At 44.0% G+C, this 18,562-nt stretch overlaps 1 long non-coding RNA gene across 2 annotated transcripts in view; it reads right to left on the reverse strand.

Annotated features, from left to right (window-relative positions):
• Positions 1 to 15,529: 15,529 nt before the first annotated feature.
• The window catches only part of LOC311529718, a 45,148-nt gene continuing 42,115 nt past the window's right edge, over positions 15,530 to 18,562 (reverse strand). For both annotated transcript variants that reach the window (XR_014713865.1, XR_014713866.1), the window contains one exon: positions 15,530 to 17,005. This is a non-coding gene — a long non-coding RNA (uncharacterized lncRNA). The remainder of the gene's footprint in view (positions 17,006 to 18,562) is intronic.

Below are 18,562 nucleotides of genomic sequence, written 5' to 3' on the forward strand. Positions count from 1 at the left end.
CAGAGTAGCAGCAGTGTTAGTCTGTATTCGCAAAAAGAAAAGGAGTACTTGTGGCACCTTAGAGACTAACCAATTTATTTGAGCATAAGCTTTCGTGAGCTACAGCTCACAATTATTCCAATATAGATATGCCAGGAAATTTCCCTTTGTGGACAAGTCTAATGAGGGAAGGGGGGAAAGTGAGCTTGTTGAAGGATTACGAAGGAGGAGGGACCTATAAAAGTTCAGATAAGCTTTAAATAAACCAATCCAAACTTTTGGAGTTTTCCCCATCACTTGTCAAAGAGGTCAAGTCACTTCAATCCAAGGGAGAGGTGGAGAGGTGGAGAACAAAAGGGGCAAGGACACAGATTACTTTTACCAAGGTAGTCAGTTGGACAGGGGAACTAGAGGAGTAATTTCTAAGAAAAAAGGCATGGTGCTTGGGCTTTAGATTATTTGCTTTTGGAAGGTGTGAGTCATTAGGAGAGAAAAGAAAAAAAATCTTTGTCTCTGGTCGCTATGCAGTCCTGTAGAACAGTAGTTTCTATGTTTATTTCTGTGTTTTCCAGCACTGAGCTTGTTGCCACGCATCATTATGAAACTAGAGTTTGTGCACACTCTAAAGAGAAAAGCAAATATTCGCCAATACAATAGCAGCTGCTTCCAACAGTAACAACTGACGCAAATATGTTAAACATATCGGGGTAGGAGGTATAATTAAAAGAATCAGGCATTCTTTGTAACCTTCCCTTGCTAGAGATTTTTTATATATATAACAGAAGTGACTGGCCTGGACTGGACCGGAAGAGCACCCAGAGCAAGCTGGAAAGAAGAAATCTTTGATTTCCCCCTTTGTTATGATTGTGTCTCAAAAGAGAGAGAAATACTCCCTGTTCAGTTACTCTGTTAAAAAACATGGGCAGCAGGAGATTTGATGGTTTGATCTTCTTTGAGTTTATTATTCCTTAAGTTTGACATTTCAGTGCTAGAATTCTGCCCCTTAGTTTTGTTTTCACATCTCTTTACCATGTTTTTGGGGGGGAGTTGGTTGTTTTTGTTTTTCTTTCTTTTTTTTTTTTTTAGAAAAGTTGAAAATAAAATGTGAACAAAACAAGCCTGTGTTTGTGAGACGCTGTATCTTCCACAATCAAGTTATTGCCTTTCTCCAATTTTGGTTGGGGTTTTATTATTTGGTTTGGTTTTGGTATTTTCAGCCAACTTTTACCTCAAGGTTGATTAAAGGCAGGATTTTGTCACAGTGTTTATTGTTTACACTAAAGTCAGCCCATTTCAGGGGAAATGAACTTGCAGAAGTCAGGTGTGCTGATGCCTTGGCAGCTTTTTGCAGACTGGCTAAGGTGGCTTGAATCACTGCACAGTTCTTGCTCCCTCTGGCCTCTCCTCCTTTTGGGATAGACTCATAAACTGACAGGAACACTAGAGATATTCCAAGGACCTATCGTTCACAGAAGCTGGCAGACTGCACCATTCTTATACCCCTCAAAATAAAAGATTCCTAAAAGTATTCTCTTTTTCTAGCAGGGTTGTCTCCCTCCCATCCCACAAGAAGAGATTCTGATACACAGATATATTCGGTTTCCACAGTGCCCTTGCCTCCTGCACACACTCCCACGCCATTATATTTTCTGAGGCTCAATGCTGCGCACTGTCTCTTCATGGTAAATCTAATGGAGTCATTCAGAAATGCCAAGAAAAGACAGCCTAGCAGGTAAGAGCCAACATGCCCCTCGCGTGCTTTCTGAATTGCTTTCTTGCTTGGTGAAACTGGCAGGGGAGGGAGGGAAACACTCTGCAGCTCCAGTCTAGACCTCCCCTGCTGTTCAGGGAATGAGAGAATTTGCAGCCGGAGTCGCTAGCCTGGGTGAAATCATAATAGTTCCATTGACATCATACAGTGTTTGAAGGACTTGCAGACCCAACACCCTGTCAGCTGAAATGTCTCACACTTGCACTGATGCTCTGTTGTGACTGAGGGACCCTGATAATGATGCCGATTGTGCTGCTTTCTCATGCAACGACTAACGTGTGCATCAGGACAGCTCCAGTGAGATTTTAACTAGATCAGGAAGAGCCCCAGATCTGCTGTAAATAAGTAAATGGTACTTTATCTTCCCATTTATATTTAAAGTGGTGTTGTTGCCGTGTTGGTCCCAGGATATGAGAGAGACTAGGTGGGTGAAGTAATATCCTCTACTGAACTAACTTCTGTTGGTGGAAGGAACAAGCTTTTGAGCTTCCTGGAGCTCTTCTTCAGGCCTGGAAAAGGAAACCAGAGTGTCCAAGCTAAATACAAGGTGGGACAATCCCACCCCTGACTGACACCATTCTGTAGCAGTTATCAAGATTATGTCCCCCAAAATCTCATAGCCTCCTTCAAATATCCTCTTCCAAATATACACTCCCAGAGCTACTGAGACATTGTAAAAACTAGAGAAAAAACAAGGTATAATACAGCTGAACAGTGACTTCTCAGCAAATCAGCTTGTAACGACGTGGAGGCTTCTGCAGCCTTCAGAATTATTTGGTGCTGGTTGACCAGAATTCTGATCATGTGCCCCGGCTTATTTTCTGAGCTGCTGCTGACTTTTAAGACCTACTGCATGGCTAACTGATGGAAAATAAAACCATTATGTGTGCTACTGGCAGTGGGGGTAAGGGAGGATCTTGTTATGAAGGCCATATATGGCACGCTGGCCTGTGCTATAACTGTATATTTCAATTGTGCTCTGCAAACTTTGACCCTGCAAACTAATGGAAAAGAGCTAGATGGAGCACAGATTCATTTTCGAAAGGAAATGAGAATATAAATTCATTTAGGAAATGACATGTCAATTTTTCTTTTCCCTCTCCCTCTCATAATAAACTGTATGCCTGCCAGGAATTTTTGTGAAAATAACACTTGCTTTTTTAAAATCCTGCTTGAGTATTATGAAGGACCTAGAGACTGATGTGTCATATTTAAGTTCTCAGCAGAGGTAATCCTCACTAAACAAATGAGGACATCTCCCTGAGTTTTACTGCTGACAATGATATCAGTGTAGGATGCAACATTACTTCACTGAAACTTTGAGAAAATATATAACCCATTTACTTAATGGACTGAGCTGTAATGTCATCGCTTAAGTGAATCCCATGAATAAAGAGCAAGATGAAGTAATTGCTTCCAAAACACTTCTGGAATGAAGCAAAGATCCATGGTGGTTGGTCTCCTGGGGCCCCACTGATAACTTGTTTTCATCATCGTTTGCTCTACTGTGACATAGAGGCCACTTTCCAGGTGATATTACAGGGTTAGTTCAATAGGTGGGGCTAACCATAGGACACTTGTGGTCTCGTCCTTAGATTGTGGTGTGGGTTGGGTTAAAGTGTAGTAGTAATAGAGAGAGAATACATTCTAACCACACTGCTGAAAATTACAATGGTGGTGAGTCAAATATTTTTGAATGTGAAGTGGAGTACACTAGGCCTTAATGGCTAAAACGTGCTGGTCTAATGAACTGAAGATAAGTTCAGAAGCCAGGCCCTCTGACTTCCGTCTCACACAGGCAGACTGCAGCGAAACCTGGACCTTTGGAATCCTAGTTGCAAGGCTTAACCCCATGATCGGCCATTTCATTCTTCCATTGTCTGTGTGACCTGCGGCAAATCGTTTAGACCAAAATTTTTAAACTTGAGTGCCCGAAGTGCGAAGCACTTCTATAAAACTGACCATATTTTCCCAGCTGCGGAGCACATGCACCTCTCATTGCAGGCTACCACACACATACCTACATCAGCACCAACAAACTAAACAGAAGCCTGTGGTGCAAGTCCTAGCTGGGATTATTTCGACACAAATGAAGAAACATTAATGGGCTGATGCTGCAGTCTGTACTGATTCAGTACAGTGGGGAATTTTACATGAGTAAGGTCTGTAGAATGAAGTTTAATTTGACCACATCTGCAGATAACCCTGTTGCTCTGGCTTCTCTCCAAAGAGGGAAATCTTCTGCAGATGTACATGAGCAGACCTAAGAGGCGGTGGAACTGGTAGTGTTCCACTGCAGAGGACGGGGGCAAGAAGCTGGCATGCTACCACAGGGGTCTGCAATCTCTCTGATCGGCAGTGAGTCCCTCCCTCTATCCCAGGACTCAGGGATTTGTGTGGGGGACCAGGAGAGGGGTGTTCCGTGGATCTACCATTACTTGCATCCACCATCAGAACCCTCCCACCCTGGAGGTGGCGGAGCAGTTGTAAGGGTATGGAGACAGTCCTGTAACTGCAGCAATGGCTGAGGAGAAGCACTGCTGCTAACCCACAAAAGAGGATTACTTCCCCTTGAGTGCCACAGAACCCTGCCTGTTAACTTGGATTTCACGCTAACTCCTGGACCTCAACAGCCCATGCTATTCCTAGCTCACTTAACTTATTCTCCGCATGATGCACCTATCTGCTGTTCTCATTTAATTCCAGCATTTCCTTTCAAAATAGTATCTGTACAATGCATTTTTTGTCCCCCTTTACTTATATTTGCTGGACACTTTGCGTGAGCTGAACGATTGAGTTCTTTCCATTGAGTTTCTGTCCTTCCAGTCACTCTGGAAAGTTTGAAGTGAAGAGGTAACTTGCAACTAGTGGAAAGGAAAAGAAAAAATATACAATCACACTCAACATTTTAAGGATTTGCTCAGGAGAAAGGCTAGTATTGTGGGTAAAGCCCTAGGCTGAACTCAGGAAACCTGAGTTCAATTCCTCGCTCTGTCACAGACTTCCTGGGGGATTGTCAGCAACTCATTTAATCTCTGTATGCCTTGATTTCCCATCTTCCGCTTATATGTTGTATCCCCTTATTCCACCCATTGTTTGTCTTATCGGTTTAGATTGTGGGCAGTTTGGAGCAAGGACAATCTTTTATAATGTATATGTACAGAGCCTAACAGAACAGGGCCCTGATCTTGGCTGTGGCCTTTTAACCCTTCTGTATAACAAATGATAATACAAAAATAAAATGCCTTGACTGTCAGTGTTCCTGCATTTCCTATACAAAGGCTCTGGCTGCTGAATGTATCTATCAAAGCAAACAGAAGAAAAACAACTTCAGTTCTTTTTATAACAGCAGTAAAATAGCCTAAGAAAAATCTGGCCCAATGTCCCAGTTGTGCTGGGAATAAATAAAAGGGCTGAGAACTCTATAAGTACAAACCCAGGATACTTGAGACCCGATATTTTGTCAGCCAGAGGAACAAAGATAATGGAGATGTGGTGATTAAAGTAGGGCAAGGTTTTCATATCAAGTTTGTCTCAAGGAACTCAGTATTCTGCTCCGCTCTGCATTAAGAGCAGTTTATCTCATTATAGCCAGTGGAGAGGGAAGAATTCTTTGAAGGGAAAAGGGACTGCATGGTTTCTAGATACCTGACTTCTAAACAAAATGTCTTGTGGGATTAAAGCAGCAAAAAGTTTGACAACGACAAAGAGTCTACCTTAGAAAAAACCTGTCAGCAGGGCCAATAGTCTTTTGTAAAGAAGTACTTTATGCATGACCAGGGATTAATCATGGACATGCCAGCACAGGAAGAAAAATAAAAAAAGGGTAGCTGACATTCAGATCTGGGCATGGGGCAAGAGCTCTTTATGTTCACCAGTTCCAACAGATGCTGGCTACAGAGGCTGTCCCGATGGTGTTTGTGCTACAGGGCAGCTTGTGGCAGGGGAGAGAATGCCGTGAACTAGAGCAGCCCCAGAATCAGAAGGTTTCAGAGTAACAGCCGTGTTAGTCTGTCTTTGCAAAAAGAAAAGGAGTACTTGTGGCACCTTGGAGACTAACCAATTTATTTGAGCATGAGCTTTCAGAAGGGTGCTCCAGCCAGTAAAAACCCTGGGAGAAAGAGAGGGAGGGAAGAACAGAGCGGGTAAAATGGCACCCAGTCAGGGCCACCGCTCCCCCACACTTCCACACTCAGAACAGTGCAGCGGAGATTCCTCCCCACCCTACTTTGGGGAAACTAGGACCCAGGTGGTGCCTCTCCTTTCCCTCCCACTGCCCACTTACATACCCCAGCCCTGTGGCCTTGGGGAAAACTGCAGAGAGGAACCAGCCAAAGTCACGCACTGATGGGAGCGGCTGCAGAAAAAGCTGAAGCGGGGACCTGAAGACATTCAAGCCATGCCTTCACTGCATAATGCTAAGCATGGGGTAAGTTACCCCACGGTAACCTAACCCATGATAGCACAACTACATTACTGTACTGTCACGACCTCTGTCTGCCATGGTGCCGTATCTAGCCGTGACAAACCAGGCAGCTGTCTGGGCACATATCCCAAGATTCAGGGTGCCACAACTCATTGTGCTGCTCTGAACTCACATTTCCAGGGTATCGTGGCACATGTCTGCCCAGCCTGGGGCTCGTGGAAGGAAGTAGTCTAGGCCTGTGGAATTCATTTCCTGGCATGCCCTCTACCCCTGTGTAGATGAGGAAACCATCTCCCTGCTTTGGGATAACCCTGTGTTCCTTCCCCAGGGACAGATTCCACTCTCTGCCCTACCTGTATGTGGGCTGCAAGTCAAAGTCCCTTGTTCCCCAGTATCCATGGCCACTTTCAGAAAAGGATCCTTTACTATAGGCAGCAGCCTCGTGGCTGCTGCACACATGACTTGGGCTTTTCTCACCTTTGGGTAGGCATCACACATGAAATCCTCCTTATCTGCCTCGATTTCCCCACTTTCAGCTGGGGTCTCAGCTACAGCAACATGGAGCTTTGTGTGAAGCTGGAGAAACTGCCAACTGCAGGGAACTATGCAGACACAGACTGATAGTCCATTTCCAGTCAGAGGGCTTATGGGAAGGGATTGGCAGACCAACATGACTCAATCCTTGTGACTGCCCATGGCTCTCATTACCAATGCAGTTACCTCAGGGTAGCAATGCACGTTAACAGCTCCCTTGCAGTCTTCCCTATAGCTCAGGATGACCTTTGCCATGTACCACTGACAGAGAAATGTAGATGTGGAACATGGGGCAGATTAAGGGAAAAACTGGCAGTTGAGGCTGAGTTTGGTCTGTGGTGAAGACAAGCTCTCAGAGAATTGTCTACAGTTCTGACTGGACTTGCTCTGCCCTGTTCTGAGTGGCTGTTTCCTCCCACCTTCTCCCTCTCTCCCTCCCAGTCTCCTCAACTCAACTTCCCTTCACACCTGTCCCTCTTATCGTCTTCTCCCATGTACTATTGTTCTCGGCCCCCTTCCCTTCAATGTCCCCTCTCCATTTGGTTGATCTCCTCCTAAAATCATGGCACTAACACAAAGGTTGCTGCCATCACATTGTTCACTTTGCTTAGATCTTATCCCACTTTCCCCCCACCCCGTGTCTGTCTTGTCTATTTAGACGGTAAACTCTTCAAGGCAGAGAGGTAGCAGATTTAAAACAAACAAAAGGAAGTACTTCCTCACACAGCACTCAGTCAACCTGTCGAACACACAGCCAGGGGATGTTGTGAAGGCCAAAATTATAACAGGGTTCAAAAAGAATTAGATAAGTTCAAGCCATCAGTGGCTATTAGCCAGGATGGTCAGAGGTGCAACTCCATGCTCAGGGTGTCCCTAGCCTCTCACTGCCAGAAGCTGGGAGTGGGTGGCAGGGGATGGATCACTCAATTATTGCCCTATTCTGCTCATTCCCTCTGAAGCACCTGGCATTGGCCACTGTCAGAAGACAGGATATTGGGCTAGATGGACCATTATTCTGATCAACGATGGCTGTTCTTATGTAGAGACTGTTTGCTACTCTGTCTGTAGAGCAACTAGTACAATGGGGTCCCATTCTTGGCTGGCCCTTAGGCACTACCATAATAAACATGATCAATAATAATAATGAGATTGCATGCTACCTTATTGCATGGCCCGAAAGCATCCCAGTCACCCCAGCAGGTGCTGGGCTGTATTCTAGAGTATAGCCAACCCAATGCTCAGTCACTTACTTGCAGGTCTGAATGAGGTTACATTGCAATGGAATTCTAATAAATAATATGCCAAGACCTTCAGCCCGGCAAAGATTTCCTCCTGCAGCATTTTCATTCATTCATCATCTGCTTAAATGGACCATCCTTCCAGGGATAAATGTTTTTCACCCAGCTGGGATACAGTATTCCTTTTTCCTATGATATGTTAGCTATTTATGTGTGCACAATATTGAGGTATTGTTATGGTAACTTATGTATTATTATTGCTCCCACATATAATGCAATCACAAATGCTGGTTTTAAAGGTTCCAAACTGCCTTCAGACCCACCCATGTAACTCGCTTTGACTCAATGTGATCTGTACATCCAGTTCTGAGGGCTGAGCTGGGCTGCAAATATCTCGTTTAGATTTCAGGTTGGTTGAAGAATTAGAAATTACTGTGAAAAAAGGGACACTTTTGTTTGGTGACATTTTTTCACATTTTTCTAGCTTTTCTCCACACCTGTGAGGGCTAGACACTTGCTTTTTTCCTTTCAAAAGAAATCTAAAATTCTGAGCTAATCACATGAGCCCAGGAGATGGGACTTTAATAAAAACACCAGAGATTGTGAGACTCACACTAAAGTCGTGAAGTTGGGAACACTGTTCCCAACGCATCCAGATAAGTTTGTGTGCACTGTAGGAAGTGATTACATGGAGTAAGACACTTTTACATCTCTCTGTCTCTCATAAACAAACACACACACACCACAGCTAAAACTTTTTTTCAGATGATTCAGAAAAGACTAATCCCATCATGGGACCTATCAGGGCACGGAAGAGGTATGCCAACAGCAGCCTTGCCCAGTGTATCATGAGCTAACAAAGGGAGAGGCTGAGCCATGGTGAGAGCTGAAGGACGAGTCAGGATACTAACAGGAAGCCACAGAGTAGATGGGAGCTAAGGGAGAGTACAAGCGCACGGCTCACTGCTGTATCTCATCTAAAGACTCAGTGAGAGAGACCGCTCTGACGGGACACAAGCGGTCTAGACTAATGCTGAATACTAACCGCCTGCTATTCAGAAGTGCTGAGCATGCCCACTAGCCACTGATGTCAATGAGTACTCAGTACCTTTGAATATGAGGACATCATGAATAACTCTTACTCCTCCGCCATGTTACTGCTTCCTGTCATGTTCAGTGTACAACGATGAAAAAAATAAAAAGTCTGGTCTCCATCTCTGAGGCTGGTGGTGTTCTTAGGAGGCATCAGTCTTAGCGGGCGTAATGTGATGTGCTAGCAGCCGAGACTCTGTAAAAGCACAGGTTTCAGAGTAACAGCCGTGTTAGTCTGTATTCGCAAAAAGAAAAGGAGTACTTGTGGCACCTTAGAGACTACCCAATTTATTAGAGCATAAGCTTTTGTGAGCTACAGCTCACTTCATCAGATGCATATCGTGCATCTGATGAAGTGAGCTGTAGCTCACGAAAGCTTATGCTCTAATAAATTGGTTAGTCTCTAAGGTGCCACAAGTACTCCTTTTCTTTTTGTAAAAGCACAGCAGCTAATGGTGAGAAAGGGAAATCCGCTGTGAACCAGACGTACGAAACCAAAGGAGGGCTTTTGTTTGGATTTGTGTGTTTTTTCGCATTCTTGGGAGATGCTGCAAAAACGTTCTAGTCTTTGGAGATGCAGGAAGCATTTAGAAAGGTTGCATTCTTCTTTCTTTCTTCTCTTTTCAGAGACACATCACCTGCAAACAGGGCCCGAGATCTACTGAGACAAAACGATTTTCAAAAACCCAACATGAAGACTGTACAATGAAAACCCACCTCTGATCTTTGCCTGCATCTCCCCAAGCAGCCAAAGAAACACCTTTCATGCTGAATTTTTGTCTTTTTCTTTCTTTCTTCTGTGAATATTTTTATCCTGATTTTTTTTTGTCATCCCATGCAGCAAAAGAAACTGCTCATCTTTACTCTGCCTATTTGATGTGGTAGAAAAGCCAAAGAGACAATCTGTAAAAGTGCTTTCTCCGTTTGCTAGATTTTTTTTTCCTATACAGACTGTGAGTCGGAGAAAGAGGTCAGGGACTCAGGTTTCTCTTTGTTTTTTGTGCCCAGCTGCTATTCCTGTGTTAAAGTGCGAGGTCCAGATAAATAAGGGAATGGAAACAGAGGCAATCTATTCAAAATAAAAGGTCTGTCCCCAAAAGTCTGGGGAGATAGAGGATCTATTGTGCCCTGGGCAGTATCCAAGGAATCTTTTGGAATCTTGATGTTGGAGCTATAATACCCGGTGACTTACTGTGCCCTTACCAGAGGGATCATCCAAGATCTGAGCTGCTTCACAAGGATCCCAGCTTAAGTCTTGTTTGAGTGCCACTCTGCCGGGGACCTTGTCCAAGGAGAGGAGGAGCCCAGGGTTATGAGTTCAATCCTTGAGGGGGGCCATTTAGGGATCTGGGGCAAAAAAAATTGGAGATTGGTCCTGCTTTGAGCAGGGGATTGGACTAGATGACCTCCTGAGGTCCCTTCCAACTCTGATATTCTATGATGATGTTTCCTGGAAATTATAGCTAAGGAAAGGGAAATCTGCAGATGCCTGGGTCAAATCTCATGTTTCAGAGCAAAAGGAGCTGATCGCTCCAGAGGTCAAGAAGGAACTCTCTGCTCCACCCCTTTGCATAACTGGCTGGAAACATTATGGGTTAGGCTTTTATCCTTGCTGTTCCTCAGAAGCATCTGGGTATTGTCCACTGCCCCAGAGTCAGGCTATTGGACTAGATGGGCTGATAAGGTAGAGGAGTGTCTCTGGCAGGCCCCTCCTGCTTTTGATGAGGTCAAACACTATTATGGGCACTCACTCCGTTTGTTCGAAAGGGATCAAGGAAAGCAACGGCACTGTTGTCAGTTAATAAGACAGCTGGGCTTTGTCTCCATGCGTGAAAGCATGGTGTGGAATGGACTGATTTAGCAAGGGAGTAAGCAATTATGAGAACAGAGAAGCTGGTTACATCCAATGTATAAAGCAGGCGTGGCCAAACTTACTGACCCTCCAAACCACATACAGTAATCTTCAGAAGTTCAAGAGCCTCAAGACATGCACAAGGCACCACGTGGCGACACTTGCTGGGGCACGGAGCTAAAGCCCTTAGACTCTCCTCCTCCCCCCGCAGGGAAGAAGCCCCTAGTCCCACCATCCCACTGCAGGGCAGAAGCCCTGAGTTCCCCTCTCTCCCCCCCACCCACCGCCCCGCAGTCTGGAAGGAAGAGAATTATGTGGGGGGAGTGGGAGGCTCCGCAAGTCGCACTTTAATTGTAATAGAGTCATGAGCCACAGTTTGGTCATGGCTGGTATAAAGAGCTTTGAAAACCAAGAGAGCAATTTGAATGTGGGCTTTGTAGCTGGCTAAGGGGAGGGTGTGTACCAGCTTTCCTGAGTGGGATGTGAGTCTTGCCACAGATTTCTACATCAGTGGGAGCTGCAAGTTTTCAGCACCTTTGAAAAATCAGGCCATTTTTTAGTCTCCTAAATACGGATCTAGGGGCCTAATTTTAGACAGCCACGTTTGAAATTATTGGCCCTAGAACACAGAGTTCAGGCTGAATTTGAAGGGTGGCTCTCACATGGGTTCTCCCATCACTACCATGTGAGATTAGTGCTTGCATCCAATAGGCACTGAGCCACAACCAGCAAACACATCCAGTCTGCCAGCTGGACTTCAACCAGACATCCAAAGGTGAAATCTTATCTCCATGCTTGAGAGAACACAGGAGGAGGTGCAGATGGTCTCTATAAACCATTGCAGGAAACAAAGTACACTCGATAAGGGGAAAGGGAAGAAGATGACGAAAATGGCTAATGCCAACGATTGTGTTAAAGACTTTGACCGTGCCTTATGGGAGACTGCATAGTTAAAATATAAATAAACTGACTTTAAAACATCCAGGCTGGAACAGTAGCTGCTGAGCTGAATTTAAATCACCTTCTGTAGCTGTTGGAATGTTTAGCACTGTAGGGGAGAGGGGTGGTTTTTTTTCCTGTTACATAATTTTCTTTTCAAATCTCTGGAGCAGCATATTGAATTTATTTTTTTTAAAAAAAGCCACCTGAGATGCCCATACCTCTTTTCAATATTTTACAAATAACATGAAAGACGACATAGGTTCGAGAAGGGGAGCTAATAACCCAAATTGTCCTTGATAGCCCTCTTCAAGCAGTCCTTTGCCTTTATCTGAAAACCTGAACATTTTCAAAGAAAAAATGTTGGTAAAAACAAAATATTTATCAAAAAGTTTCCACATGTGTGCAGGGGGTGCACCTGGGAAAGGGTGTGTAATTATTTCCTATTTCTAAACTATCCTCTTCCAATGGACTTTTACATATTATGTGATCGACCATGCAACCATTGTGTTGGCAATTACTTATAAGAGAAGTCCCATTGGCTTGAGTGGGACTACTTTTATGAGTAACTGATAACAAACAGCTGCAACTCAGTCAGCAGCACAAGGTCTATGTACCATATAAGTTCTATTATGAGGACTTAACTGATGCATTGGCTTTGTTCTGATCCCGGGCTAAGAAGGAATATCACCCTATTCTGACCAAGAGCTGCGCCATCTAAATCTATATATAGTTCAGCATCTTTAGATCAACCCTTGACAATGTTAGATTTAATATTAATTTCATAGTATGTTTATGCCTCCAGCGGATGCAAGACAATCCTAAAGCCCTTTTCCCCCTTCCAAAATGGTATATGAGACAAATAAATCTACAGGACTCTCTTAGGCTGACTGCTGATTCATTTCTGATTCATAAAAATAAACAGATAGCAAGACATATGTCTGAGCCAAACAGCATTTACTCTGTGGGAACATGTAAATGTAATAACACACTTTAACAGGGTTAAACAACATTAGCCCTCTGATTTGTCATTATTAGTGTCACTAATTCTAGTTTCATGAACATCACTGAAAATATACGGCACACAAAAAACAACCACCATAATGTGAGTACGTCCATCTGTCTTTCGAGAAGAAAAACAGGCTTGGCAGGGACAGCAGATCTGCATGGATTTAAAAATCACAATTTTTTATTCATTAAAATGTGGTGATGGTCTGAAAATGGACTTGAAGGGGATGGGAAAAATGACCCCCCATTACAACCCAGCAATTTTCTTTTCCCCCAACAGCTGGGCAAACTCTGCTGACAGATACAGAGGCCTAACGTTGCTCCCAGTGACGCCAATGGCAAAACTCCCTATTGACTTCTGTGGGAGAAGGACCCCATCCCAAATGTCTATTGCTGTCAGCCGTGCAGCGCCAATGCTCCCCCCCCCCCCCAAAGGGAGTGAACTGGTTTCTTTTCTGCCCCAGGCATCTTCAGCAAATTGCCAGCTAAGCTTTGATTCCAGACTTTTTATTGTGGCTGAGGATAGCTGATGACTGGGCTGGGCCAAGCTTGCGGAGTCTGAGGCACACTCCACGTTGCCAGCCACAGGCACACAGCTCCTAGGGTAAGTACAGGGACTGCTCCTTCCATGCATCCTCAGGGGCAAAAAATACCCCCAACTGGCTGGGGAGGAAGCAAGACCATGTGCCCCCCTGGCCCAAAAGCTGAACCATGATGAATTCCCTGAGGTACAATCCTTATTTCAGTCCTGTGGCAGTATAGCTCTGCACCATGCCCTATTCCGGGGTCTCCCTATGTGACACAATCTAACCCTAACAGTAGAAGGCCGCAGCCTCCTGTGGCATACGTGGCTAACAATGCTTGGCTGCAAAAGTTGGGGAGAGAGCAATCCTGAAGACCACACCAATACAGGGACCCTAGAGGCACATGCTAGTGCTGCAATCTCTCTGCCTCGTCTCCCCTCCTCCAAATGCTAACCTGAGACAAACATACGGCATATGCTTTGTCCGCTAGTATTTCTCTCTTTCCTTCTCCGCTCTTTTCCTTGGTCTCTTCGTGCTAGTTTTTCACTCCACCTGCTGTCTGTTCACCCTCTTTTTCTCTCTTCCCCTATCTCCACTCTCATTTTCACAGCCCCTCTCCAAAAGAGAAGGTGAACCCAACACGTTTCAAAGTATGAGGTGAGGCAACACTCTCTGAGCAGGTTTGAAATAAGGCAAAGTGAGCTAGCCCATCCCCTGGCAGAGCGATGAAAGAAGTAGGAAGAAGGTAGACTGAGTTTTGGATACCAGGTAGAGCACAGGGTAAGCACCTATTTTAATCTTCTCCAGTATCTGTGCATTGGCTTGTACAAGCAATGCTGGTTTTCTCAGGTAAATTGAGCCAACAGGGTAGCAAAGTCGCTGATGGGAATTAAACATTGCGCACTAAGCTACAGTCATTTCTTTCTGACACGTTAAAATATTCTAGGTGCCAGAAAAACCTTAGTGTGTATTGGTCCATATTTTGTGGAAGATAAGCCTAATCTTTACGCTCATCTCAAAGGGGACTTTGGGGGCTGGATTGAAAAAGTCTGTCTAGCATCACTGTAACTTCTGGCAGTGCCTGCTTCTTAGTGGGCGATCTGTTATTTCACTGTTATTGCTAAATTCTAATAGTCATACTGCTCAGTGATTCACAACAGATATTGCTCTGCCTACCATGGGAATGGGGAGAACACACATCCATGACCAATTAGTCATCTACCAGAAGTTATTAATACTGTACTTATCACTGGAGTCAATCAAAGCTCCAGGTAATGGTGGCACATTCTAGATCCTGCTCCATTTGAAGAAGAGATCTGAAAAGGCAAATATTTGCAGATCTTTCTATAATACAGACCAAACTGAGATTGGAAGGGATGCCTAGACAACAGGGGCCTGATTTTCAGAGATTTTGAGCATCCACTGATCCCACTGACTTCCATTGGAGTTCTGCTTGCTCAAAACCTCCTAAAAAATATAGCCCCTAATCTGAAAAGTCAAATCCCTTAGGATTGAACTGTCAGGTTCAAATCTTAACCAGTTTAGCCTCTCATCATCTTGAGGTAAATGAACTGGGTGCAGGGTACTGTGTCTTTGTGTCTTTTATCTATTTTCTACATTAAAGATCCCAGATAACTAAGAGGATGTTTTCCTCTTTCTGCTGAATCTTTGTTCAAATATTTCTCTTCCTCCACCCCAGGGAAGGTGCATTTCAGCGCTGTGGTTGGTCAGCAGCTTGTAGCTCTTTGGGATCTTTCAAGATGAAGGAAGCTACAAAACCCCAAATTAACATTGTTATTACTTAATGTGTGTATGGTATAAAGGATCTGAGGGCTTCACCTTTTGGGGCTATATTACTTGTATATACCCTGCTTGCAAAACAGCACAGCAACACCTAGATTATTAATCTTGATATTAATCTTATTGGGATCATTAAGAAAGGGCTAGATAATAAGACAGAAAATATAATATTGCCTCTATATAAATCCAGGGTACACCCACATCTTGAATACTGTGGTCACCCCATCTCAAAAAAGATATATTGGACTTAGAAAAGGTTCAGAAAAGGGCAAAAAAATGATTAGGGGCTATGGAACAGCTGCTGTATGAGGAGAGATTAATAAAACTAGGAGTTTTCAGCTTGGAAAAGAAATGACTAAGGGGGGATATGACTATACAATCATGACTGATGTGGAGAAAGTAAATAAGAGTGTTATTTACTCCTTCTCATAACACAAAAACTAGGGACCACTAAATGAAATTAATAGGCAGCAGGTTTAAAACAAACAAAGGGAAGTATTTTTTCACACAACGCAGAGTCAACCTGTGGAACTTCTTGCCAGAGGATGTTGTGAAGGCCAAGACTATTACAGGGTTCAAAAAAGAACTAGATAAATTCATGGAGGATAGGTCCATCAGTGGCTATTAGCCAGTATGGGCAGGGATGGTGTCCCTAGTCTCTGTTCGCCAGAAGCTGGGAATGAGCGACAGGATGGATCACTTGATGATTACCTGTTTTGTTCATTCCCTCTGGGGCATCTGGCATTGGCCACTGTCAGAAGACAGGATACTGGGCTAGATGGACCTTTGGTCTGACCCAGTATGGCCATTCTTATGTTCTTATTCCCCATTCCCCTTTTGAATTGTAATGATGCATCATTGTCTTTGATTAATGATAAACCATTGGAAGGTGAATTTTCAAAACCCAGGCAGGATCCTTAAAATATATTTCTTTAATTTTTTAACATACCCTAGGTCCCTCTTCCCAAGAACCCCTTAACACTGTGTACTTAGTGGTTCTGGTGATGGGAAGTCAGGGACAGATTTTAAATAGATTTATGTCTCTAGACTGTGTCCTGTCATTCACAAATCCAGTTAGTAAGACTACATGACTGTAGAGAACTCAGAGAAATTTTATAGCCACTCATTCACCTGCAGAACAATTTAACATTGCATGTCAGCATGTAAAGAGGATTGTCTGTAATTAGGCTACTATCAACAGAAGTACAGTGGTCACAGATAGTAAAACCTGAGCAGGGATCTCTTTCTGCAGTGTCTCTTTGACTTTGGTATTCAATAGTCTACATTCAGTCTTATGCAGGAGACACACAGTGAAAATGAGTAAGGTATAAACACATACATTACAAACATAGATTGTCTCCAAGGGCAATATCAGTAACATACTGCCTTGCGGGGGCAGGAAAGCTTGGGACTAAAGAAATTATTTTTAATTGACATAAATCGTTTTACTTCTGTGGTCCCAAGAGACACATGGTTTCATTATCTTCCTTTCTTTTTTTCCCTTGGAGCCAGCTGGAAGGATGTGCGGGGAGCAGCTCTGCTAGGGAGATGTGCTAGCTTCACTGAAGGCAGAGATGGGTCCCTTTAAGGGATGGGAAGCACTGGTTTCTTCTGTTGTTGGTGCTGACCAGCCACAGGTCAAGAACTCCAGCGCGTCTGTGCTCGCAGGTGATCTCCTGAAGCACAGCTCTGCAGCCGGAGGCCCCAGAGCACCTGTATCAGGTGGCTAGGCATGTTCTCTTCAAGCCTTGCAGACAGGTGTCTTCTCGTGTTCTGCACGGGCAGCTAGGCAGTCTCCTGAAGTTGGGACTTTGGAGTCACAGGCCCCAGAGTTCTTGTGTCCTGGGCAGGTGGATGGGCAGCAAAGAAAACAAAGTAAAATGAAGGTTCGTCTGTACAACTACTTAACTGGGTCACATTTTCTGAGTGCCAAACACCTGATCCAAGGGAGGCAGCATGCTCCAGTCTGAAGGGAGTCCACATACCTGTGTTCTATTCCTGATTCGCTGTGTAACCTTGGCTAAGTCACTTCACCAACCTGCTCTGCAGCTTTCTCAGCTGGTCAATAGGGACAATCACACTTACGCCCCCTTTGTAAAGCGCTTGGAGATGTAAGACAGACATTTTTCACAGGGAGGGTAATTAACTACTTGAACAATTTACCAAGGGTCATGGCAGCTTCTCCATCACTGATGCCTTTTAAATCAAGATGGGATGTTTTTCTATAAGATCTGCTCTGAGAATTATTTTGGGGAAGTTCTCTGGCCAGTGTTATATAGGAGATCAGACTAGGTCATCACAATGATCCCTTCTGGCATTGGAATCTATGAATGTGCGGAGGCAAAGCACTATGTAAGTCACTTACAGCTTCCCATGATATTGCCAGATGCAGAAGGGGCAACAAAAGAACCCACTGGGCAACTACTACTAATTTACTTATTGTTACCTCAGACTCGTCTGGCAACAAGCACAGCTTAACTACAGGGCTTGTGTCTGTCTGCTGCGTGTTTAGTGGCACCGCTCCATGGAAGCTGGGCAATATATGGCGGGGCAATAATAGATGTATATGGCGGGGCAATAACAGAAAAGCTGGAAAGAAAGATTTATAATTTTCCCCTTAAGCTTGTCACTCATCTCACTAATATAGATGTGGTTTAGGAAGGCAACAACGTTTTTTCTTTTTTCTTTTTTGATAAAAGCTTTGTGAATGTACCCACAGCCTGACAACCAAATGGGGCTGGTTTTGTTCTTCTTCTTTCACTATCCGGATTGCTTCTAAGCCTGTCAGTCAAATGGAGCAGCAGTTTCGTGAGGAGGAATGATTAAGGCTCCTTCAGAATAATGGACTGCATGCTGTGTTTTTTCTATTCGTCAGCGCTGAAGAGGGAAGAGAGATTCTGCGCTGCTGAATAGCATGGTTTCTCAGACACACAAAACATATCTCGGCAATACTGTACTCAATGAAGCTCAAAAGCCGCCAAGTGCCTGTGCCTTTTTTCTGATTATTTCTGCATGAACATGCTTTATTTTTTTTCTTTTCACCCTGTGCTCCTGGGCCCTGATTCAGCAAAGCCTTTGAGCAAATACTTAACCGCAGCCCCATTAAGCACATATTTTAATCTTAAGCACTTATTCTGCACTCCATCCCTGTTCAACAAATTGCAGAGGCTCATGTTTAAGTTCCACCAAAATCAAAGGGACTTAAGCACATGGTTAAACATGTTCTTGAGTGCTTTGCTGAGTGGAGCTGGACTCTGTGAAGATTCCAGAGGCTTTGGGTCAGCATCTGACTCTTCAGAACTTATTTTTCATTGAAAGTTATATGATCAGAACAAACAAACATTGAGACCCAGTATGTTTGGGTGGAGAGAATGTGCAAATCACTCCCAGTAGAACCCT

This window comes from Lepidochelys olivacea (assembly GCF_965140295.1).
Source record: "Lepidochelys olivacea isolate rLepOli2 genome assembly, chromosome: 13".
NCBI lineage: Eukaryota > Metazoa > Chordata > Testudines > Cheloniidae > Lepidochelys > Lepidochelys olivacea.